Genomic DNA, 27,670 nt, shown 5'->3' on the forward strand with positions numbered 1-27,670 from the left:
AGTTTAAGCAGCTTAATTTGTATAGCCTTCAGGAAAGAAAAGAAAGGGGAGAATATGACTAAAACCTTTACGGAGTAAACGAGCGCTCATTTCGGCAAAATACACATGTAAAAAATACATGTGTAAAAATAAGACTGCCATTGACTTCAATAACATTTTTTTACATGTGTAAAAAAACACGTAAAAAAAAACACGTCAAAATACAAGTGTAAAATGTCATTAAAGTCAATGGGAGTCTTATTTTTACACGTGTATTCTTTACACGCGTATTTTGCCAAAATGAGCGCGTGTTTACTCCGTGTGCATGGACCCTCAGGCTCACAATGAAAGTGTGAAGAATAATGTCAGGAAATTATTATTTTACTGAAAGAGTAGTACTACAGTAAGCGAATGTAAGCGGATCTGCTGTGAACACATCTATCTTAAAGGGAGTCTGTCAGCAGAAAAATCAGTATCAGACTAATGACAGTACCTTGTAGAGTTGCTTCTACACTTTTCAAAGATCTATTTTTTATTCTGCACTGCAACTCCACCATCATAAAAATCAGTGTTTTATTCTTATGAAAATTAAAGAGGACATTTCATCAGATTGGGCACAGGCAGTTCTATATACTGCTGGAAAGCCAAAAGTGCACTGAATTCAGCGCACTATTGGCTTTCCTGATCTGTGCCCTGGGTAAAGCGCTATCAGTCCCGGTACCGTAGCGCTTTACAGTCAGAATGGCGTTCCTGACACTCTGTCAGGAACGTCCTTCTGCCCAGCAGCGTCTATGGCGCTGTACAGTGTGAGCGGGGAGGAACGCCCCTTCCCCTCCTGATAATACTCGTCTATGGACAAACACTGTGAGCAGAGGGAGGGGGCGTTCCTCCCCGCTCACACTCTACAGCGCGATAGGCACTGCTGGGCAGAAGGACGTTCCTGACAGAGTGTCAGGAATGCCCTTCTGACTGTAAAGAGCTACGGTATCGGGACCGATAGCGCTTTACCCAGGACACAGATTGGGAAAGCCAATAGTGCGCTGAATTCAGCACACTGTCAGCTTTCCAGCAGTATATAGAACTGCATGTGCCCGATCTGATGAAAGGTCCTCTTTAACTGAAAACAGTTTTAGTGTTGTGTGTTCTACCTTCTGCTCATCTCTTCCTCACACCACTTGTGTAACGTCTTCCACTTTGTCACACTTTGTCTGTAGTTAGGCATCATTATCTAGAGCAGAGAGCAAAGCCCCATCAGGAGAAGAAACACCCCTAAAGCCATTTTCTACTTACTTGCATAAGAATAAAACACAGATTCTCATGAAAGTGCAGCTGCAATGCAGAATAAATAAATACATTTTTGGAAAGTGTATAATCCGCCCTACAAAGACATTAGATTCATACTAATTTTCCTGCTGACAAATTCTTTTAAGATAAGTATGTAATAAAGGACAGACTAGATGGACCATGTAATTTTTTTCTGCTATCAATCTCCTATGTTTCCAATAACAAGATATATGCTCCTTTTATTAACCCCTTCCTACCAGAGAATTTTTCAATTTTCGTTTTTGACTCCGCTACTGCCCCTTCCAAACTTCACAACCTTCTTTATGTTGACGCTCTCAGATACATATGAGGTCTTGTTGTTTGAGGGATACATTTTCTTCATGATGCTACCATTAATTAGTCCATACAATGTACAAGGAAGCTGGAAAAAAATCAGAATGGGATGGATTTAAAGTCGCATTTGTGTGGCTTTGTTACGGTCTAAGTTGCCAAATTCTGCCACTGGAACTTTTTAATACTTGTGTCTATAAGGATGTATAGGGTATCCTTTTGGTGGGGCCAGATGTACTTTTTAATTATACCATTTTGGGGAATTGCTATTTATTTGATCAATTTTTATTAAAATTTTTATTAGAGGCAAAACAGTGAAAAAACGTCGGTTTGTGACTTTTGATTTTTTTTTCCTGCTACAGCGTTTATCATATTGGAAAAATGTTTGTATAGATTTGTAGAGCAGGTGTTTTTGGACACAAGGATACCTAATATATATATGTGTTTCACAATATTTAAGTACTTTTATATGTGTTTTAAGGAAAGGGAGTGATTTGAATTTTTTTAACTTTTTTTCTATTTTTTATTTTGCATCTATTAGATCTGCTAGGGGTCTTGAATACCAGGGGGTTTGATCACTTAAGTAATGCATCACAATGCTATGTATTTCAAGGCATTGCAAATTATTTGGGTCTTTATTGTAGGCTGCATAGAGCAGCCTGCAATAGAAAGTAACTAAAGACAGGCCTGGGAGCCTTCAAAAGGTTCTCAGCAGTCATAGTAATGGGATGCCCGCCTCGGAGCTTGCTCCAGGTGCTGGCAATGCCTGGCTAAGTTAACCTCTCAGCCTTGATCAGGTTTGGTGACAGAGGGGTTAATGTGCACAATCAGTGAGGGCACGGATTTCAGGCATTAGAGCTGGGTCTTTGCTATATAATACAGCAAAACCCCCGCGGCTATGGCAGCAGCTTAACTCCCAAGCTACCACCATATTTAAATACTAGACATCCGCCATACTATTACAGCGAAGGTAAAGACGAGGTTAAATACCAGGGGTTGAACACACATGCTACAGTTTATTTAGTTCCAATTTTGTTTACTTTGGGATTCTTTTATTCAGAAACATTAACTAATGGTTAGCATTAATAGACTAGATGGCTTTAGTTAAGCACACAGTGGATTAGTAGCAGTGGGACATGTTAACAGGAAGCAAATGACAAGTTTCTCTCTTTACTGGTGTAGCTCCTATTCCTACATCTGTAACAGTAAGTTACCAAACATATGTTTTTTTGCACAGATTGTTACATCTGGATATTGATATATTTTAGAGCATAATTTTGCTTTTAACAATATTTCACAGTTTAAAGCTTCAAAAAAGTGAAGTAATTTTGCAAATAATCCACTTTACTCCTTTTATACAGATTTTTATTCATGTTTTTTCTCCATTTATATAATATTTATTTTCAAAATCATGATATGAGCGTCCAGACTATATTTCTTTTTAAAGAAGAAAATAGAATTCTTCAAGGGAATATGAACCTTTTTTATTGTGAATTTGTGTGAATATGATCTTAGTCAATTAATGACCATTTTATCCTTTATAAGTCAGGGAATATATACAGCCATATTGTTACTAATCTAATGGATATACAATAGGAATCCCTTTGTGTGAGCTCATGACTGAGCGCCTTGGATAATTGTACCAAAATCACAATGAACATTAGAATTGAAATTTATGTATTGCAACGCTGTGGAAAATGTGTTATTTATTGTGAATTTGTGTGAATACAATTGGCAGAATTGGGGTCTTGAATTTCAGTGGATGAAGATGAATCTTGGGAAATGTAGTTTGTTCACAGATTCACTCAATGTAACTAACAGGGATAAAAGGAGCAGCAAGTAAAATAAATCCAAGAAAAGGCTGCACAATGGAACAGTGAGTGTATTTACAGATAATTTTTGGAGTTGAATAACCCCTTTAATAGTACTACTTATACAGTGTTTAGAGTGAGCCAAGTTATTATTTGTTTTAGGGCACCTTTAATTCCGTGCTACTCTGTATAGGTAGAGGTTTACATACTAAGTACAATACATACATGGCTAACTAGCTCAGAAATCTAGTACAAGTGGAAAAGAGAACCCTGCTTGTATGAGCTTCCAATCCAGGTCAGTGGTTCTTAACCAGGGTTCGATTGAACCCTAGGCCTTATGGCCTTATGTTCATTTTGTGTACCAGTAAAAAAACATATACCTATGTCTTGAATTTGGAAAAAAATCATATTTGATTTATCAATAAAGAAGGGTTCGGTGAATGTGCAGATGAAACTGGTGGGTTCGGTACTAGAGATGAGCGAACACTAAAATGTTCGAGGTTTGAAATTCAATTTGAACAGCCGCTCACAGTGTTCGAACGGGTTTCGAACCCCATTATAGTCTATGGGGAACATATACTCGTTAAGGGGGAAACCCATATTCGTGTCTGGAGGGTCACCAAGTCCACTATGACACCCCAGGAAATGATACCAACACCCTGGAATGACACTGGGACAGCAGGGGAAGCATGTCTGGGGGCATAAAAGTCACTTTATTTCATGGAAATCCCTGTCAGCTTGCGATTTTCGCAAGCTAACTTTTCCCCATAGAATTGCATTGGCCAGCGCTGATTGGCCAGAGTACGGAATTCGACCAATCAGCGCTGGCTCTGCTGGAGGAGACGGAGTCTAAGATCGCTCCACACCAGTCTCCATTCAGGTCCGACCTTAGACTCCGCCTCCTCCGGCAGAGCCAGCGCTGATTGGCCGAAGGCTGGCCAATGCATTCCTATTGGTAGCAGTGCTGAGCCAGTTCTGCTCAACTACACCGTGTGCCGGTCAGCCCATCTGATATAGCAGAGCCGAGTGTGCACACTCGGCTCTGCTACATCTGATGTGCCGGTCAGCCCATCTGATATAGCAGAGCCGAGTGTGTGATGTAGCAGAGCCGAGTGTGGATATAGGAATCTATAGGAATGCATTGGCCAGTGCTGATTGGCCAGAGTACGGAATTCGACCAATCAGCGCTGGCTCTGCTGGAGGAGGCGGAGTCTAAGATCGCTCCAAACCAGTCTCCATTCAGGTCCGACCTTAGACTCCGCCTCCTCCGGCAGAGCCAGCGCTGATTGGTCGAATTCCGTACTCTGGCCAATCAGCGCTGGCCAATGTATTCCTATGGGAAAAAGTTTATGTCACAAAAATCACAATTACATACCCGATAGAGCCCCAAAAAGTTATTTTTAATAACATTCCTAACTAAATAAAGGTTATCCCTAGCTATTCCTGCCTGTACAGCTATCCCTGTCTCTTAGTCACAAAGTTCACATTCTCATATGACCCGGATTTGAAATCCACTATTCGTCTAAAATGGAGGTCACCTGATTTCGGCAGCCAATGACTTTTTCCGATTTTTTTCGATGCCTCCGGTGTCGTAGTTCCTGTCCCACCTCCCCTGCGCTGTTATTGGTGCAAAAAAAGCGCCAGGGAAGGTGGGAGGGGAATCAAATTTTTTTGGAGTTTGCCACGTGATGTTCGATTCGAATCGAACACATCGAAGAGCCTGATATCCGATCGAACATGTGTTCGATAGAACACTGTTCGCTCATCTCTATTCGGTACCTCAAACAAGGTTAAGAACCACTGCCATAGGTCATTGTTTTACTCTACAATTGTCAGTGGCCTTGCCTTGTTATGTAACCCTATAGGGCAAGGTTGCATAAGGTTGGATGGTGTATACAATGTCCTAGTGCCTCTAAGGCAGTGTTTAACTGCTGGTGGCTTTGGGAATACACTAACAATCTGCTTTTACAATGAATGAATATGCTTAACAAAATTTAATGTAGTTATTTACTGATGTGTTTTCTTAATACTTAAAAATTTGCACAATTTTTTTTTTTTACTTATATATTTCCCTATAATGAGCAACTGTCTGAAGTGTAGCCCTGTAGATGAGTAACCATCAAACGTATGGTGTGAAGGGGTAGCATCGAAAGTATGGCCCCCTGGTTTAAAGGCGTAACCAGAGAAGGTATGGACCCAATGGTTTCTGCTAACCAATTATTTATTTAAAAGACCCTGTTAGGGTAAAGTCCCTAGGGTCATGACAATCAGATTTCACATGCCTGCACAATAAATTGAGTCATTTGAGCTGGAGGAAGAAAAAACAAAAGTGGGCATAAAATTTATAGCTTCAAGGACCATTTTTGTTGACTTGTAATTTTGCAGTGACTATATATTAACATTTATATTGACCAACTGATGTTTCTTTCAACGCCTTCCCGCCGCAGGCATTTTTCAATTTTCATTTTTTGTTTTTGATTCCACCCCCCCTTTCCAAACTCCATAATGGTTTTATTTTTCCGCTCTCAGAGCCATATCAGGTTTTAATGTTTGTGGTACAATTTTTCTTCATGATGCTACTATTAATTAATCTGTATATTGTAGTGGGATGCTGGAAATATAAATCAGAATGGGGTGGATTTGAAGAAAAAGTGCATTTGTGCAACTTTCTTACAGGCTTCATTTTACAGCGTTCACTGTGCCGCCAAAATGTATTTTGTTTTCTATGTTTTGATACGATTCTGGAGATACTAGGTTTATATGGTTTTATATACATTTTAATCCCTTAACAAAAATCCAAATTCTTTTTTCTAAAAGTTGCCATATTCTAACACCTGTAACTTTTTTTATACTTCCGTGTACGGGGATGCATACGGCATCTTTTTTTTGCAGTGTCAGGTGTACTTTTTAGTTATACCATTTTGGGGAATTGTATTGCTTTGATCATTTTTTGTTAAAATTTTTAGCAGAGGCAAAACATTGAAAACAGTGAAAAAATGGTGATTTGGCACTTTTTTTAAAAAAAATTTCCTGCTACGTTTACCGTTTACCATATTTTTATGGATTAGTAGACCAGGCTTTTTCGGACACAGGAATATCTAATGTGTATGTTTTTCACACTATTTAAGTGTTTTTACTGTATATGTGTTCTAGTGAAAGTGGGGTGATTTTAACTTTTATTATTTTTTAGATTAAAAAAAAAAAAAAAATTTTAAAGAATTTTAATGAATTTATTAGACCCCCCCTATGGGTCTTGAACCCCAGGGGTTCTGATCACTAATACAATGCATTGCAATGTGTAAAACCATCAGTTCTATTGTAGGCTACATAGAGTAGCCTGCAATAGAACATATTGCATGATAGGTCTGAGAACCTTCACAAGGCTCCTGGCTGTCATGCCAACTGTATGCCTGCCCCGGAGCTTGCTCAAAGAAACTAAAGTGTGCTATGTTGTGAAATTTCATGGCAAAGTTAGTCTCCAGAACAAAGTCAGTGCAAATTTCCAAAACAGCAATAGGAAATTGGAAGAATTCTCACATTTGAGATATATATGTACAATTTCTGTTGTTTGGACCAATCTGCACATAGAGAAATTCCAAGGTTTTACACTGGCTTTCCGCTCTCTAGGACCTACCATTCTTGCTGACCTATTCACAAAAGAAAATACAGCACCATTGGCTTCCAAATTAAGAGCCTTCCGCCAAATCGCATCAAATGAAATCCAGTATAAGTAGTGTCCGTTCACAGTGAGCAACACAGTGAGTAAGGACTGCAAGAACATGGCTGCTTTCTTCTTTTAGGAAATTACATTATGTCTGTTGTTCACAAGGCCATGCTGCAGCTGAGTTCTATTCTCAGGTCACTTCCTGAGAAGTAGCAAGCAATAATGTTTTTGAAGTCCTGCATAACCCCCTTAAGCACATGTGAGCTTCTATTAGCTAACACAACAGACAACAAATTCATTTTTTATTGATTAGTTAGGGTTCACACTACTGTTGATATCCGCTCAGGTGTCTGTTTAAAAAAACACAAAAAAACACCTATCATAATGGACACAAATGACGAATGAACAAAAAGAATAGAACAACATGAATAGACTAGAATAGACATGAATTAAAGATGTTTTCCAGGCTAAAATTATTGCTGATCTATCCTAAGGATAGGTTTTATCAGATTGGTGGGATTCTAATCCCTCCATTGATCATCTGTTTTTAGCACATTGAACACAGAAAATGGAGCAGGAAAAGCTTGTTTTGTTTCCTGTGTAGTGGTCAAACCAGGTTGATGCAGTTCACCTTTCACTTGAATGGGAGCTAAGCTGCGGTAACTTGGCTTGGTCACTATATGGAAAACATAAATGTCTGTTTCCTTCTCCACTCTCTGTATACAAGCTTCTGAAAACAGATGATCAGTGGGTTGCTGGGTGTTGAACCCCCACTGATCTGATATGGATGATCTATTCTTATCATAGGTTCTTATTTTTAGTCTGGAAAACCCATTTAGGCTAAGGCTCCACGGGAGGTCCCGCAGAAATAAACCACTGTGGGAAAAACCACAGTGGGAGCGCATCACAGTTCTTCCCGCAGTGCTTTAAACAGAAAGTTTGCAGAATTTTCCTCCGCAGACTTCCAGTTGCAATTATGCCTATAAGGAAACCGCTGGCGTTTCTGTAGGTATAATTGACATCCTGCGATTTATAAAACACCGGTTCTGGAAATCATGGTGTGTCCACACGGTGGTTTTTACTACAAAGTGGGCATGGGATTTGCTAGAATCCCATCCACTTTGCTTGAGCTGTAAAACACCACAATTTTTCCCACGGTGTTTTTGCCGTGGGCAAATCGCTGCGTTTCCATCCTGTGGGGCCCCGCTATAAAAAACTTCCTTTACCTCATCTAGATGAGGAATAAAATATTATTTCAAGATCAATGCATTCTGCTAAGAAAATATCACACTAAAGTATAAATAATTACCATAAATTTACTCTGTCTTGCTTTTCTTTCAAATAAACACATTTCACAAATCAAGTTCTTATCTTCATATTTGTTCATAATATTAATTTGTTGCACCATAATCTAAATCTAGTAAATTATAGATATTATCCATAAAGATGACAAACTTCATAAAAGTTGCCACTTATTCTTTCATTTAGTTTTTACATTGGTAAATCTGATTTTACTATGATCATATTTAAAATTATGTAGATACATTTTGCAGAAAATTCTTGGTCGTAACTATCACAGAAATATAAAGTAAGATTCATTGAGTAAATGAATAGTATTACAAACTTAGCAAAATAGGCAGTGAATATGTGAAGCTTACATTTCTAGTGCATGCAGATATAAATACAAAGAAGGTACTACTATAGTATTCTATGCACTGAAGTACAGTATATTATAATTACATTATTTTATTTCAAGCAAATTCACATAAATACGTGCCTAAAGAGAACCTTCCATATTCTCAAAATTGGTGTTCTATTCAAAGGACACAACTGCGCCCCTATGCCAGCACAAACTGAAGTGGTCACTCACTATATGTTTAATCAGCCATAGAGGGTACTGAAGTGGTTGTCCCATAGGCTTAAATGCAGTACTTACCATTGCTACAAAAAAAGTACAACGTGGAAAAACAGCTGACCTGAGGGAGTGCCGGCTGTTGTAACCCTGTCAGTCTAAAATTGATACCCTATCCTTTGGATTCCAACACTAATACTTCTTGGATCAAGGTGGAATGAGGGACAATCTATAAACATTTGTCTATTAACCTCAAATAAGGATCAGATAACCCAATTTTACACCATACCCATTGTGAGAAAGTGAAAGGTGTGATGTGGGAGGACAGGTATGTTCCAGCCAGGCAACTAAAGGGTGTTTGGTAAAGACCCACACTGAAGAGGTCAGCTGACTAATTAAGGCCTGATATTAGGTTGTGTTTAAGGGCTCGTTCACATCTGTGCCTGGGGTCTCCGTTATGCAGGTTTCCATTTCCTGCCCAAAACTGGGCAGGGGACGGAAACCTGCAGTCATTTTTCAAACCCATTCATTTGAATGGGTTTGAAAAGTGTCCGGCTGTGAGCACTGGTGAGCATTTTATGCTCTCCGTGGCAACACCATTTTTTTTTTTAACCGGACACAGAGTCAGACATGCAGGACTTTGTGTCCGGTTTATAAAAACTGGTTTCACCGCGGAGAGCATAAAACGCCCACCGGCACTCATGGCCAGACCTGATCTGACAAGTTTCCGTCTTCTGCATGCAGAACTGGGATTCCCGGCAAATACTCCATGCACATATTGTAACATCTCTGCCTGTTCTGGTCTTTGCGCCACCCTCTGCTCGCGTGCTGCGGCGCAGGAGGCATGTGCAGTTTGATAATTTGCTTAAAGTTTTTAGTTGCACTGTGTGAACACGGCTCTAGTCCTGTAATTGAATTTGCACCACACCCGTCTTCTGCCCTTGTTGCCTCCTCTGTCCATTAAGTGGTCAATTTTTGCCTTGCCCTGTGATTAACAGCTGCCTTCCTATCAGGTTCTGGGCAGATTCTTCCTCCCTATTTAATCTTTGCTCACATTCACACTGGTGCCTGTTATTGCCTTCTGCTTGCTGGCTTCCCTTGCTGTTTATTTACTTGTATTCTAATCCTTGACCTCTGGCTTCCCTACTGACTATTCTTTTGGACTCCGATTTGGCACTGCATTGCTCTACTGTTACCGAACCCTGGCTAGCTGACCTCTCTTTGTTGTTTTTAAAGCAACTTGAGACACAAACTATAAAAATTGTATAACTTTATTAATAAATATCACATCAAAAATACATAAACAGACAAGGGAGACACACATAGGAAAAAAAGATAAATTTCCCCATAAAGTAGCGGCGGAATACCAAAAACCCTCCCACCAGTCAAAGACTGAGTCTAACCCCAATATATAGTATAGAAATACAAGAACAATAAGTCACAAAAAAGAGGAATATAATCCCCAATTAGATACTTAGTATTACATACCAATTATAGGCCAGGGGACTAAAATACACATATCTTCCCCAGTAAAGAGGCATCCCAAATAGGGTCACCTTAATACATACCCGTAGGTGTAGACATATTCTCCGTGGATACCAATGTATTAATGGAGAAAACAGCAGGGGGGATTCAGTCAGAGGCTGGTAGGACTGTGGGAAACGCCTGACGCGCGTTTCGCCTTCACACGGCTTCGTCAGGAGGCTAAATAACACTAGACCAGAGCGCGGTATATATAACCAAAAATAAGCACAGATAATAAGAATCACCTGCTCAGCTAAGTTCCATTCGTCTCTCTCCCCCTGATCCGGCCGGTCGTCAACTGCGCATGACCGCGAGTCACCAATGACGTCATCACGTGCGCGTAACGTGACGACGTCATTGTGCTCCAAAGATGTTTAAATAAAGTTTGGCCGGACGCGCACGCGTACACGCGCCTGCCACATATATTGTGTATAAGCGGCCACAGAGACGAACCGCCGTATAAGCAGAAAATAGCTGGGGCACAGAAGACAACGAACGAATATAATCACACTCAATGACTCAAGGTATCTAATAGAATGCACAATGTATAGGGGCATAAATACATAAATAATGCACAAAAATAACAAAATAATTACAAAACCTAAAATAAAAAATGTGTACAAATATAAATACCAAACACCAAAAATTCATAAATAAATACCTAATTAGTGTATAAATACATATTAAATATTAAAATAGTTAAACTGAATATAAGTAGTGCGCGTCCGGCCAAACTTTATTTAAACATCTTTGGAGCACAATGACGTCGTCACGTTACGCGTACGTGATGACGTCATTGGTGACTCGCGGTCATGCGCAGTTGACGACCGGCCGGATCAGGGGGAGAGAGACGAATGGAACTTAGCTGAGCAGGTGATTCTTATTATCTGTGCTTATTTTTGGTTATATATACCGCGCTCTGGTCTAGTGTTATTTAGCCTCCTGACGAAGCCGAGTGAAGGCGAAACGCGCATCAGGCGTTTCCCACAGTCCTACCAGCCTCTGACTGAGTCCCCCCTGCTGTTTTCTCCATTAATACATTGGTATCCACGGAGAATATGTCTACACCTACGGGTATGTATTAAGGTGACCCTATTTGGGATGCCTCTTTACTGGGGAAGATATGTGTATTTTAGTCCCCTGGCCTATGATTGGTATGTAATACTAAGTATCTAATTGGGGATTATATTCCTCTTTTTTGTGACTTATTGTTCTTGTATTTCTATACTATATATTGGGGTTAGATTCAGTCTTTGACTGGTGGGAGGGTTTTTGGTATTCCGCCGCTACTTTATGGGGAAATTTATCTTTTTTCCTATGTGTGTCTCCCTTGTCTGTTTATGTATTGTTTGATGTGATATTTATTAATAAAGTTATACAATTTTTATAGTTTGTGTCTCAAGTTGCTTTAAAAATATATTTACATTTGTTTTGAGACTAGGTTGTTTTGTACTTTTGGGGTCTTGTTTTTTGGTTTCTCTCTTTGTTGTTGTTCATCTTGTCTGCGTTTTGTGTATCACGTATATAGGAAGGGATTGTCTTCGGGTTGCCGCCTATTACGTAGGATAGGGCCTGGCAATAGGAAGGGTCAGTTGGGGGCTTCAGGTTAGGGCTCACTGTCCCTTGTGCTCCTTCCTCCATGGTTCTCCAGCAGCTTCTGGGGAATTATCATCTAGCTATTCCCTAACAAATATGCTGTAAATTTCAGGTTTTAGGGAAACTGAATCTCTGTATTTCGATACACATGTACAAGGGTACCTCACCCACCCTATTGTTACCACTTCAAGGATACTAAGGTCTGATAAATACACGGGGTGCCTGCACAGCTTTTTCACATCTGTGCCCCAGGGTTAGGTAACTCACCAGCTCCATTTTGACTTTAGCACATGTGCTGGGGCTTCAACCTTGCAGCTAAAGAAAGTATAAAAAGCTTATATATCCCTTGTATACTATATATTGGAATGATCCTCTTTTAGACCTCTTATTATTGTTGGATTACATTACATAATAGCAAACAACTGTAGTAGAATGATAGAAAGTAGATGTACTAATCCACAAATTTCAAAAAACAAAAATAGTACATTTAAGATATTACCTTTATTAATCCATCTAAAAATATTAAATAAAATAGACTCAATGGTGTGCTCAAATGCAAAAGTATAGCCCCTTAGCGACCCTTGACATAACTGTACGTCATGGGTCGCATGGGGATGTATGGAGCGAGCTCACACGCTGAGCTCGCTCCATACACGGCAGATGCCGACTGTATCATACAGCCAGGACCTGCCACTAACAGCAGCGGTCGGTGCCCGAGCCGATCGCTGCTGTTAACCCTTTACACACTGCGGTCAAACGTGACCGCAGTGTGTAAACGGCGCCGGCGGCATGGGCGCCGCCATGTTTCGCCGATCGCCGCCCTCCTGAACGTCACATGAGGGCGGTGATCGGTTGCTATGACAGCCGGAAGCCTATTGAAGGCTTCCAGGCTTGTCTCTGCACGAGATCTATTAGACGATGCCTCTAGAAGTGCTGCGATTTTGCTATTCACTGCAGTACTGTAGTATTGCAGTGAATAGTATGGGCGATCAGACCCCCTAGGTTTCAAGGTACCTAAGGGGTCTGATCATAAATGTAACAGAAGAAAAAAAAAAGTTTTTAAAAGTATTACAAAAATAAAAAAAATATAAAAGTTCAAATCACCCCCCTTTCCCTAGATTAGCTATAAAAGTAATTAAAGAACATTAAACATAAACATATTAGGTATCCCCGCGCTCCAAAATGCCCGAACTATTAGAATATTAAAACATTTATCCCGTACTGCGAACGGCGTAGCGGCAAAAAAAATAAAAACCGCCAAAAAGCGTTTTTTTCAACACTTTGCCTCCTATAAAAAATTGAATAAAAAGTGATCAAACCATCAGATCTTTCCCCAAATGGTATCAATAGAAACGTCATCTTGTCCCGCATAAAAAGACACCACAACCAGCTCCATACATGGAAGTATGAAAAAGTTACAGGTGTTAGAACATGATGACACAAAATTTTTTTTCTATTTTGCAAAGTTTATCATTTTTTTAAAAGTATCAAAACATTTCAAATACTATATAAATTTGGTATCACCGCGTTCGTACTGACACGTAAAACACAGGTAACATGTCATTTGTACCAAACAGTGAACGCTGTAAAAATTAAACCCATAAGAAAATGGCGCAAATGCATTTTTTCTCCAATTGCGCCTCATTCTGAATTTTTTTCCAGCTTCCCAGTACATTGCACAGCATATTGAATGGTGCCATTACAAAGTTCAATTTGTCCCGCAAACAATAAGCCATCATGTGACTCTGTGAACTGAAAAATGAAAAAGTTATGGCTCTTGAAATGTGAGGAGGGAAAAACGAAAATGCGAAACCAAAAAATGGCCGGGTCCTTAAGGGGATAGACAGTTACCTACGGTAAATGAAAGGGGAAGGAGCAATTTATCAAAACAAACTCCTTGCCAGTACTAACTATAAGGCATGCAACACCTCATACAACACTGCCGCCCTATTATTTATGCCAATGTCATGATCTTAATGTGAGAATACATCATTCACCAACATGAACAATCATAATGCACGTTCTAGTTATGATATGAGTATAGAACTTATCGGTAAGTACTGACTGACCACTAGTGACAGAGCTAAAAGCCGCTCCCAATTATACTGTTCAAGCCAATGTATCCATCTAATGTGTCAATGCGCCGTTCACACACAAAAATGATCAAACACACTACGGGACAAGTAAAAGACCTGTCCATAGGCTCTGACTGTCCACTAACTAGAGAACTTACATTAGACTCAATTTTCTACCTAGTGCACACTTATACAATTTTTTTTTTTAATGTAGATTGTGAGCCCCACATAGAGCTCACAATGTACATTTTTCCCTATCAGTATGTCTTTTTGGATTATGGGATGGAAATCCATGCAAGCACGGGGAGAACATACAAGCTCCTTGCAGATGTTTTTTTGCCCTTGGCAGGATTTGAACACCAGGACCCAGCGCTGCAAGGCTGCAGTGCTAACCACTGAGCCACCGTGTGGCCCCCACTTATACAAATTTCTGATGCGTTTCTGCTGGAGTCAAATCAGCTCATCAGAGTCATCAATGGTAGAACTCAAAACCTATCTAACATAGCAATGTAGCATCTTTACAATGTTGCATAATGAGCACAGGAGTGTCTTCCTGGTCGGCTGTGATGTCTGGCCATAAAGATGCCAAGCAAGACCAAGGTATATAAACCCTATACCCCACTCCTAAATTGTGAAATCACGGGGGCTTGTCCAATTGACGGGCAAGCTGTTTTAGTGATGCTAACTGCAGCAACAAAGGAACACCTCCACCACCGTATCCATTCAGCTTACCAGTGACGTCAATCAGTATCCTTAGTTACATCCAAACAAATGTCACAGTCAACTGTCATACTAAAGAAAGACATGGTCAGAAGTTGCCGAATACAGACAAATATAAGGAGAACTATTCAAAGACCTGTCTGTAGGTGCTGACTGACCACTAACTAGAGAACTAGAGAGGCTCAGTCTAAATAGAAAATTCATTTAGCTTCTTCCTGTTCAAGTTCAGGCAGAGTAGACCGTGAGTGTTCTGTTGGCCATTATTTTTAAGTTTCTTACAGCAGTATACTCCAGAAAAATGGTGCAAGAAGAAGATGCATGAGGAACAAAACAAAATGTAGGGGTGTGAAAAAGCAACACTGGAGGCGGGTTGCGGGGATGACAATGGTGTGCTTGAAGCACAAGGTGTGCTCCCTGACCATCATTTACATATGACAATAAAACAGTTTTTATGTCAAACTGGCGGAGAGGAATAGAAAAGTATAGGTAGGAGTAGAATAACCTTTATAAGGGCTATTCCAACGTTACTTCAGTTAAAAACCTGTTTCCCCTTAAGCATGTAAGAAGGTGTTAGGATGATAAACTGACAGGTAATTCAGATCTGTTCTAAACCAAGAACAAAGCCACAGCCCTGTACATGGTAACACAGAGTATCTTTTGATCCAAGGCCAAGGGGACTCAACTATTTCCCACCAAAGATTGTTCATGAACAACCAATCTATTGGAATTAACATGCGTCTGTGGGTCATAGAAGGATCCCTTCTACCTTTTAAAATACCTAAGCAGCGGGATGTGGCTCTACTGCTTGTCTGGAGCCTGCTGCTTAGCAAGCCTGTAGTCTAGGTGTTGGATGGCTACTAAATAGCACTTCGGAGAGGTGAAGGATATACTGCTACCCGGCTGGCTCTGCATGCTGCTATTGACTTATCTCTATTTGTTACCAAAAGTGTTGCATTGGGTGAGAATGGGATTCCTAGATGGAACAAGAAGTGATATGGTAACAACAGTAGCTTCAGGTATTGAAAGAAGGGACCTCAGTATGCACCTTCAAACACTGCAACTACAAGTCATCTTCAGTCCACAGGGTACTATAAGTACTCCAGCCAGTGGGCAGGGTCCCACTCATTTTAAATGGGGGTACTGGCTACACCTTACAAGTATATTTACCTTTGTTCTTTCCCCATTTTGTATTTATACATTGAAGTCCTTGAGACATGTGAACATGTTATAACTTTAAAGTTCTGAGAAGATAGATATTGGTTGAATAACCATATTGTGTCCATGAACAGCTTTAGGAAATAGTGGAGCAACCAGTCTTGACAGATGATGAGGGAATAACATGATGAAACTAAACAAGACCAGGCACAAACCAAAAGCACAATGAAGAATCCTTGTGAATACTAAACAGTTTTGCAGAAAGGTGAATTTCATATTTTAGAGCCGTATTTGGGTATAATGGAGACTAAACTATGGATGGTGTAGTGTTGTAGTGAGGATGCAGGTCTTCTGGAATAAGTCCACTATGAGATGGTTACTCTTGTAGATCAGAACACTTTATTCCATGCTCCATCATGGCTCCCTGTCTAACAACTCCTCCCCCTAAGCTCAGCTCCTCCTCCATTACTACCTCACTGTTGCTGGGCAGACAAAGCAGAATAAGTAAGCAGAACAGAACATACAGAACATACTTATAACAACATCACAGATGGTATATCACAACCTCTGTTGTCTAATGAAGCAAATGCTATGGTAGGATATTGAAATGTTAGCATACCCGGGACAATGTATTTTTAATAATTCTGTATATTATTTAATTAGAATGGAAGCCAAGGGGTCTAAATCCAGGGTTTTTGCTATAGTAGATGAAACATTTGGCATATTTTTAGAGAAAGCAGAGAAAAGTATAGAGCAGCTCCTATAAACTAAACTCAGTCTGTGGTATTTGTATCCAAGAAGGCACACAGCACGTCTCTGGGGATGTCTCTACTGTATTTACACAGTTCTTATGCTATGTTATTTGCAGCACAAGGTATGAGTACTAGATGTTAAGAAACACTAAAAAAAAAAAAAGAAAAAAACAACATACTGTACTTTTCACTTCTCTGCACAATAAAAGCTAGTCAAGATGTAGAGAAAATATAACTATGTAACAATATAAAAAGATATAAAATATCAAGAAACAGTTATAATATTATTCCAAATTAAAGCAATAATAATTTCTAAAATAGAGAAAAAAAAGGGAAAATTAGAATTTTACATTAATGTTTTATTGAAGGGCAAATAAACTATCATCCCTCCCTATGGTTGATTAGATAGGACTCAGGCATATGCCTTGTTTGAATCCTGTTTTTGCAATGGGCAGTTCATGAACCCACACAACTTAATTTGGCTATTCTATTGCAAGATATTCACTGTATGCCCTATTGAAATATATGGGTGGGGATCGACAACATAACATAGCTTAGTCAAACCGGGAAATACATAGAATTACAACGCTAAAAATAGATGCAAAGAATACACATGGACATTCATATGGACCAACTCTGTTGCATTCATTCTTAGTGGATGCAAAATTGGACATGTCCATGATTAAAATCAAACTTTGGTGTGTACTTTAGTGAGTTCTCTGATGGTAAACCCAGATTATCCTTTTAGTTGTAGTAAGGTATCTTTAGGTCTGGTTCACATCTGCATTTGGTATTCTGTTCAGAGAGTCCGCATGGGGACCCCATAGACTATAATGGGGTCTATGTGTTTTCCACGTGGTGTCCGCACGGAATATGCAGAGAGAAAAGTACTTCATGAACTACTTTCCTCTCCACATGGCTTGTGTGGAGACCGTGTGGAAAACACCTGGACCCCATTATAGTCTATGGGGTCTGTGTAATTTCATAAGCTCACTGCTTGTCAATGTGTTTGGTATTCCGTTCGGGGGGTCTGCATGCAGACTCCCCGAACGGAATACCGAACGCAGATGTAAACCAGGCCTTATCTTACATACAGTGGCAACCAAAAAAAATGCACCACCAGTGAATTTTGTCAAATGCATGTGATGCGTGTGTGATGAGTCCCTGCAGATGATATGTATACCTTCTACTACGAAATTGACTGAAAAATGTCACGTAGCATGTACAAAATTGCCAAATACTCGTCCTCCAAGAGAGAAGAGGATAGAAATGGAAAAAAAGACAAGAAATCATTTTCGCTACAATCATTACATTTTGTGAAATGGTGCGTTTTTTTTTTTTGCCGCCCCTGAATGTCGATGCAACTTTAGGTAATTATGTTGCCTCACAAAAATAAATTACAAGGTAGCAAAAACAGCAACAGTTAAAAACTACCTTATATCTTATGATCTAAGGAAGTATATTATGCTAACCAAATAAAGAAGGCAACACTTCAATAACAAAGTCCTCCTTTTATTCCCAATGCAACAATTCAGCTCAGAGCCTTTCTCAAACAGTAAAGACCAAGTGAAAAATTGTAGATATATACTGTAGCTTAGACCTTATTACTTGGTAAAGTATGTATTACGTAGTGTTTAGTGATTATATCTTAGGGGACATTCCCACTACCACCATTGTCCGCCCAGGGGTTTCCGTCCTAACCCCCCGGGAAACCAGGACATGGGATGGCTTACAGGCGGTCAGAATTAAAACCCATTCATTTGTATGTATGTATGTAGCCTCAGCGCCTGGAAACCATTTTGTTTTTTTTTGTTTTTTTTTTTGCATGAACGAAAAGTCCTGCATGTCCGACTTTGTGTCAGTACAAAAAAAAAAAAAAAAAAAAGATTTCCTGGCTGCATACGGACACTGGCGGTTAGCTTTAAAAACCCATTGAAATGAAAGGGTTTTAAAGCTGACTGCCGACAAGCTGTCTCCTATCCTGTTTTCCCGGGGTTTAGGACAGAAACCCTTGGGCGGACAGTGGCCATAGTGTGAATGCCCCCATACAATCCAAGTATAGGTAAAGCACTCGTAAGTACATAAACAAAAGATAGTTACTATCTGTGGCATCCCCATCTCTAATCTGTGCATATCCAGACCAAGTTAATCATAAAGAAAAGTTACTATCACTCCCCATTCTGCATCACTGTGTGCATATGCAACCAACAAAAAAAGAGAATACTGCACCATCTCAATTATGGGAAATGCTGTCTTCAGAACAGATTCACTATGACTCACAAATCCTCCAATGTCATGTTTGAGAAGGGCATGGGAGGGAAAAGGGACCGATTAAATAATCATAAAGCAATAAAGCTAAGAAGATCATATAGAGCTATAGTCTTTAGCAGCTATGTCAACATATCTCTACCAGAGATTTAGAAATTATTATGACTGCTAATAAACAAGGGTCCAAATATGAAGCATATGAAACCATGGAGGAATACAAATACCAAACACATTAATAAGATGACTCTTCATGGCTACATCCCCATGAGACCTATGCATACCTACCTACTTTCAAAGGACAGAAAGAGGAGCAAAATGTGCAGCACGCTATGTGCGACAAGGCAAATGCAGCTCCACCCACTTCTACATTGACTGCCCATTCTCACCTATTTTTCCATGTTCCTCTGCACAGTGTAATGCGCCTACAGTCATCCTAACATTATATGCCCCCACATTACAATGTTTCCTTCCAATTGCCCCACAGTATTAGGTCCCTCTCCTTGTGCCCCAGTTTAAACTGGCAGAAACTAGATGGGAACATTAAACTGAGGCAGCTGGAGGATGATATTAAACAATGGGGGTAGTTGGAGGGGAACATTAAACTGTGAGCAACTAGAAGTAGACATGTCCGCCCTCCATCTACCCCCCACAGTTTAATGTCTTTATCCAGTTGCCTACAGTATAATGTCACCCTCCATCTGCCCCCCACTTTAATATCCCCCCCCCCCCATAATATCTTCATTTTTCTGCTAACTTAAAAAAATTAGCTTCTAGAAAAAATCTGCCTCCATTGAAATATATGGGAGTCAGATTTCAGAATTTGGAGCTGATTTTGAGATAGAAACTGCAAACAATAATTACATAAAATATGCTATCAAAGAGAAATTAGCATTTGCTCTTTTACAGGTGATTACTGAACATGTTTGATGGAGCAATGATCAGGGTGAGTATTTGTATGAATATCCATTCAATCATATTTGTAAGACCATATAAGACCGTGGCCCCACAAAGCGTAAATGCAGCATTTTACAGTCCCTGCCAACCTCATCCACACATTGCAGAAAAATATGCTCAGCAGAAACACTGCGATTTTCCAAAACCGTTGCAGTTTTGGAATTTCCAGAATGTTATTTATACCTATATGGAAGCAAAAAGTTCTCAGAGGAAACCTCTGTGGACCTTCTGTGAAAATTGCTGAGGGAATAACTACTTTTTTGCTGCAGCCCGCTACTTGGGGCCTGAGTTTAAGGCTAAGGCCCTATGGGACATTCTGCAGCTCTAAAGCGCTGCAGCAAAAACTGCAATGGGAATGCATCGCGGTTCTTCCCACAGCGCTTTGAACAGAAAGTTCCCAGAGTTTTCCTCCCCGGACTTTCTGTTACCATTATATCTACGGGAATGACGCCAGTGTTTCCGTAGATATAATTGACATGCTGCGATTTCTAAAACCACGCCGGTTTTGGAAATCACAGCATGTCCACACTGCGGTTTGAAACTTTCCACTGTCTTAGTGACTTCTATGGGACCTGAGGAAAAAGATATACACTTTTTATTTAATTACTCTTTATATACTGTATTATATTTTTTCATTTGTAACCTTCCTACAATTTCATTGAAAAATATTTAAGAATTTATAGTTTATGGTGGAAATTCAATATTTATAGACATTACTACTTTTTTATATGAAGCGCTTTAAACACAGCTCAGTCCACCATCTGATTAAGTGAAGATTGATCTGAATTAAATGGGTTGCTCTAACCCCCTGGCAATGCTCGCAATTTATTCTAAGTGACTGTGACACAATGGAAAGATTGAGTGGAACTGAGCACTTCAAGCCAAAGACTAAGCTGAATGTAGCAGTATGGAAAGCATCCACTCTGTTCAGCACAGAAGTTTCATATCCATTTATTGCTGTATTATAGTTAACTGCCCTAATATCATAGAAGATAAGTATACTAGTGGAATAATCTAATTTTATATGGTCAGATATAATGTGTGTACTCTTCTTTACACTATAGTATTTTATAACTAGAGAGGAGTGAGTACTATTCGAAACTCCCGTTTCGAATAGCACGCACCCATAGGAATGAATGGACGCAGCCGGCACGCAGGGGTTAAGCGGCCGGCCGCCGCCAATGTCGGTGTGCCGGCCGCTTCCATTCATTCCTATGGGTGCATGCTATTCGAAACGGCCGTTATGAATAGTACCTGCTCATCTCTATTTACATTCATAAAATTGTATAACCTTGCATATCATAATAAGTAAGTCTAATGTTATACAAATTATATTTTGTTTTATGATTATAAACCAGTAAGGTATTTTTGGGAAGTAAGATGATAAGAGGGGCAAAGTGCATGTTAGTAAAGGAGGGAGAAAGGAAGGAAGAGGGAAAGAAAAAAGGAGAAGGAATGGAGGGAGGGAGGGGTGATAGGAAGGGGAACAATCTAATCATAGCCAGCAGAGTATAAGGTTTGAAAATCAATCACACCATAATCACGTGTCTGAATGATGACATTGAAGCCAGGGGTTCCAGATTGACAATTATTTCTCATGGGTCCTCCGAGACCAACTTAAGGGTAAGTTCACACGGGGTTTTTTGTTCAGGATTTTGAGGCTGTGTCCTCCTCAAAATCCTGACCAAAAAGACAGCTCCCATTGAAATAAAAAAGAAGCAAGATGCTCATTCTCGCCTCGAGATTCGGCCTGAACACACTCCCGACTAGGTGCATTCATTGGGCCTAATCTGGAACAGAGTGCGCAACTGGATGCTGGTGGTGCACAACTGGATGCTGGTGGCCTCTTCCTCAGGTTCCAGACCAAAATACGCCATGTGAACTTACCCTAAAAGTTCTTTTGTCCTGGTGCTTTGATTAACCTTAATACACCACTGTTGGAAGGTAAGTGGGGCACTTTGAATCCACAGTGGTGGGAATAATGCCTTCACTGCTGCTGTAAGTTGGACTATTAAGGTTTGAAAAGCTGTGTAAATTGGAGGGCCGTCTAAAGGGTAAGGAGCGCTGCAGCACTTTGGCCATTTTTATATTCAATGAGATAGTAAGTAGAGATGAGCGAACAGTGTTCTATCGAACTCATGTTCGATCGGATATTAGGCTGTTCGGCATGTTCGAATCGAATCGAACACCGCGTGGTAAAGTGCGCCATTACTCGATTCCCCTCCCACCTTCCCTGGCGCCTTTTTTGCTCCAATAACAGCGCAGGGTAGGTGGGACAGGAACTACGACACCGGTGACGTTGAGAAAAGTAGGCAAAACCCATTGGCTGCCGAAAACATGTGACCTCTAATTTAAAAGAACAGCGCCGCCCAGGTTCGCGTCATTCTGAGCTTGCAATTCACCGAGGACGGAGGTTTCCGTCCAGCTAGCTAGGGCTTAGATTCTGGGTAGGCAGGGACAGGCTAGGATAGGAAGGAGAAGACAACCAACAGCTCTTGTAAGAGCTAAATTCCAGGGAGAAGCTTGTCAGTGTAACGTGGCACTGACGGGCTCAATCGCCGCAACCCAGCTTTCCCAGGATCCTGAATGGAATACACTGTCAGTGTATTCCCGTATACCCGATATATACCCCGATACCCGTTCCAACGGTGTGCCCCCCCACCTTCACCCCAGAAATACCCTGCAAGTCCCCTAGCAATAGAATTGGGGCTATATACACCCACAATTTTTACTACTGGTATACAGTGCCATTGTCTGACTGGGAATTCAAAGAATATATTGGGAATACAAATACCCTCATTTCTTGCTACTGCCATATAGTGCCAGTGTCTGACTGGTAATTCAAAGAATATATTGGGGTTACGTGCACCCACAATTTTTACTACTGGTATACAGTGCCATTGTCTGACTGGGAATTCAAAGAATATATTGGGAATACAAATACCCTCATTTCTTGCTACTGCCATATAGTGCCAGTGTCTGACTGGGAATTCAAAGAATATATTGGGGTTACGTGCACCCACAATTTTTACTACTGGTATACAGTGCCATTGTCTGACTGGGAATTCAAAGAATATATTGGGAATACAAATACCCTCATTTCTTGCTACTGCCATATAGTGCCAGTGTCTGACTGGTAATTCAAAGAATATATTGGGGTTACGTGCACCCACAATTTTTACTACTGGTATACAGTGCCATTGTCTGACTGGGAATTCAAAGAATATATTGGGAATACAAATACCCTCATTTCTTGCTACTGCCATATAGTGCCAGTGTCTGACTGGTAATTCAAAGAATATATTGGGGTTATGTGCACCCACAATTTTTACTACTGGTATACAGTGCCATTGTCTGACTGGGAATTCAAAGAATATATTGGGAATACAAATACCCTCATTTCTTGCTACTGCCATATAGTGCCAGTGTCTGACTGGGAATTCAAAGAATATATTGGGGTTACGTGCACCCACAATTTTTACTACTGGTATACAGTGCCATTGTCTGACTGGGAATTCAAAGAATATATTGGGAATACAAATACCCTCATTTCTTGCTACTGCCATATAGTGCCAGTGTCTGACTGGGAATTCAAAGAATATATTGGGGTTACGTGCACCCACAATTTTTACTACTGGTATACAGTGCCATTGTCTGACTGGGAATTCAAAGAATATATTGGGAATACAAATACCCTCATTTCTTGCTACTGCCATATAGTGCCAGTGTCTGACTGGTAATTCAAAGAATATATTGGGGTTACGTGCACCCACAATTTTTACTACTGGTATACAGTGCCATTGTCTGACTGGGAATTCAAAGAATATATTGGGAATACAAATACCCTCATTTCTTGCTACTGCCATATAGTGCCAGTGTCTGACTGGTAATTCAAAGAATATATTGGGGTTACGTGCACCCACAATTTTTACTACTGGTATACAGTGCCATTGTCTGACTGGGAATTCAAAGAATATATTGGGAATACAAATACCCTCATTTCTTGCTACTGCCATATAGTGCCAGTGTCTGACTGGGAATTCAAAGAATATATTGGGGTTACGTGCACCCACAATTTTTACTACTGGTATACAGTGCCATTGTCTGACTGGGAATTCAAAGAATATATTGGGGTTATAAATACCCTCATTTCTTGCTACTGCCATATAGTGCCAGTTTCTGACTGGTAATTCAAAGAATATATTGGGGTTACGTGCACCCACAATTTTTACTACTGGTATACAGTGCCATTGTCTGACTGGGAATTCAAAGAATATATTGGGAATACAAATACCCTCATTTCTTGCTACTGCCATATAGTGCCAGTGTCTGACTGGGAATTCAAAGAATATATTGGGAATACAAATACCCTCATTTCTTGCTACTGCCATATAGTGCCAGTTTCTGACTGGTAATTCAAAGAATATATTGGGGTTACGTGCACCCACAATTTTTACTACTGGTATACAGTGCCATTGTCTGACTGGGAATTCAAAGAATATATTGGGGTTATAAATACCCTCATTTCTTGCTTCTGCCATATAGTGCCAGTTTCTGACTGGTAATTCAAAGAATATATTGTGGTTACGTGCACCCACAATTTTTACTACTGGTATACAGTGCCATTGTCTGACTGGGAATTCAAAGAATATATTGGGGTTATAAATACCCTCATTTCTTGCTACTGCCATATAGTGCCAGTTTCTGACTGGTAATTCAAAGAATATATTGGGGTTACGTGCACCCACAATTTTTACTACTGGTATACAGTGCCATTGTCTGACTGGGAATTCAAAGAATATATTGGGAATACAAATACCCTCATTTCTTGCTACTGCCATATAGTGCCAGTTTCTGACTGGTAATTCAAAGAATATATTGGGGTTACGTGCACTCACAATTTTTACTACTGGTATACAGTGCCATTGTCTGACTGGGAATTCAAAGAATATATTGGGAATACAAATACCCTCATTTCTTGCTACTGCCATATAGTGCCAGTGTCTGACTGGTAATTCAAAGAATATATTGGGGTTACGTGCACCCACAATTTTTACTACTGGTATACAGTGCCATTGTCTGACTGGGAATTCAAAGAATATATTGGGAATACAAATACCCTCATTTCTTGCTACTGCCATATAGTGCCAGTGTCTGACTGGGAATTCAAAGAATATATTGGGGTTACGTGCACCCACAATTTTTACTACTGGCATACAGTGCCATTGTCTGACTGGGAATTCAAAGAATATATTGGGGTTATAAATACCCTCATTTCTTGCTACTGCCATATAGTGCCAGTTTCTGACTGGTAATTCAAAGAATATATTGGGGTTACGTGCACCCACAATTTTTACTACTGGTATACAGTGCCATTGTCTGACTGGGAATTCAAAGAATATATTGGGAATACAAATACCCTCATTTCTTGCTACTGCCATATAGTGCCAGTGTCTGACTGGGAATTCAAAGAATATATTGGGAATACAAATACCCTCATTTCTTGCTACTGCCATATAGTGCCAGTTTCTGACTGGTAATTCAAAGAATATATTGGGGTTACGTGCACCCACAATTTTTACTACTGGTATACAGTGCCATTGTCTGACTGGGAATTCAAAGAATATATTGGGGTTATAAATACCCTCATTTCTTGCTACTGCCATATAGTGCCAGTTTCTGACTGGTAATTCAAAGAATATATTGTGGTTACGTGCACCCACAATTTTTACTACTGGTATACAGTGCCATTGTCTGACTGGGAATTCAAAGAATATATTGGGGTTATAAATACCCTCATTTCTTGCTACTGCCATATAGTGCCAGTTTCTGACTGGTAATTCAAAGAATATATTGGGGTTACGTGCACCCACAATTTTTACTACTGGTATACAGTGCCATTGTCTGACTGGGAATTCAAAGAATATATTGGGAATACAAATACCCTCATTTCTTGCTACTGCCATATAGTGCCAGTTTCTGACTGGTAATTCAAAGAATATATTGGGGTTACGTGCACTCACAATTTTTACTACTGGTATACAGTGCCATTGTCTGACTGGGAATTCAAAGAATATATTGGGAATACAAATACCCTCATTTCTTGCTACTGCCATATAGTGCCAGTGTCTGACTGGTAATTCAAAGAATATATTGGGGTTACGTGCACCCACAATTTTTACTACTGGTATACAGTGCCATTGTCTGACTGGGAATTCAAAGAATATATTGGGAATACAAATACCCTCATTTCTTGCTACTGCCATATAGTGCCAGTGTCTGACTGGGAATTCAAAGAATATATTGGGGTTACGTGCACCCACAATTTTTACTACTGGTATACAGTGCCATTGTCTGACTGGGAATTCAAAGAATATATTGGGAATACAAATACCCTCATTTCTTGCTACTGCCATATAGTGCCAGTGTCTGACTGGTAATTCAAAGAATATATTGGGGTTACGTGCACCCACAATTTTTACTACTGGTATACAGTGCCATTGTCTGACTGGGAATTCAAAGAATATATTGGGAATACAAATACCCTCATTTCTTGCTACTGCCATATAGTGCCAGTGTCTGACTGGGAATTCAAAGAATATATTGGGGTTACGTGCACCCACAATTTTTACTACTGGTATACAGTGCCATTGTCTGACTGGGAATTCAAAAAATATATTGGGAATACAAATACCCTCATTTCTTGCTACTGCCATATAGTGCCAGTGTCTGACTGGGAATTCAAAGAATATATTGGGGTTACGTGCACCCACAATTTTTACTACTGGTATACAGTGCCATTGTCTGACTGGGAATTCAAAGAATATATTGGGAATACAAATACCCTCATTTCTTGCTACTGCCATATAGTGCCAGTGTCTGACTGGTAATTCAAAGAATATATTGGGGTTACGTGCACCCACAATTTTTACTACTGGTATACAGTGCCATTGTCTGACTGGGAATTCAAAGAATATATTGGGAATACAAATACCCTCATTTCTTGCTACTGCCATATAGTGCCAGTGTCTGACTGGTAATTCAAAGAATATATTGGGGTTACGTGCACCCACAATTTTTACTACTGGTATACAGTGCCATTGTCTGACTGGGAATTCAAAGAATATATTGGGAATACAAATACCCTCATTTCTTGCTACTGCCATATAGTGCCAGTGTCTGACTGGTAATTCAAAGAATATATTGGGGTTACGTGCACCCACAATTTTTACTACTGGTATACAGTGCCATTGTCTGACTGGGAATTCAAAGAATATATTGGGAATACAAATACCCTCATTTCTTGCTACTGCCATATAGTGCCAGTGTCTGACTGGTAAATCAAAGAATATATTGGGGTTACGTGCACCCACAATTTTTACTACTGGTATACAGTGCCATTGTCTGACTGGGAATTCAAAGAATATATTGGGAATACAAATACCCTCATTTCTTGCTACTGCCATATAGTGCCAGTGTCTGACTGGTAATTCAAAGAATATATTGGGGTTACGTGCACCCACAATTTTTACTACTGGTATACAGTGCCATTGTCTGACTGGGAATTCAAAGAATATATTGGGAATACAAATACCCTCATTTCTTGCTACTGCCATATAGTGCCAGTGTCTGACTGGGAATTCAAAGAATATATTGGGGTTACGTGCACCCACAATTTTTACTACTGGTATACAGTGCCATTGTCT

The sequence above is a fragment of the Leptodactylus fuscus genome, chromosome 2 (assembly GCF_031893055.1).
Source record: "Leptodactylus fuscus isolate aLepFus1 chromosome 2, aLepFus1.hap2, whole genome shotgun sequence".
Taxonomy (NCBI): Eukaryota; Metazoa; Chordata; class Amphibia; order Anura; family Leptodactylidae; genus Leptodactylus; species Leptodactylus fuscus.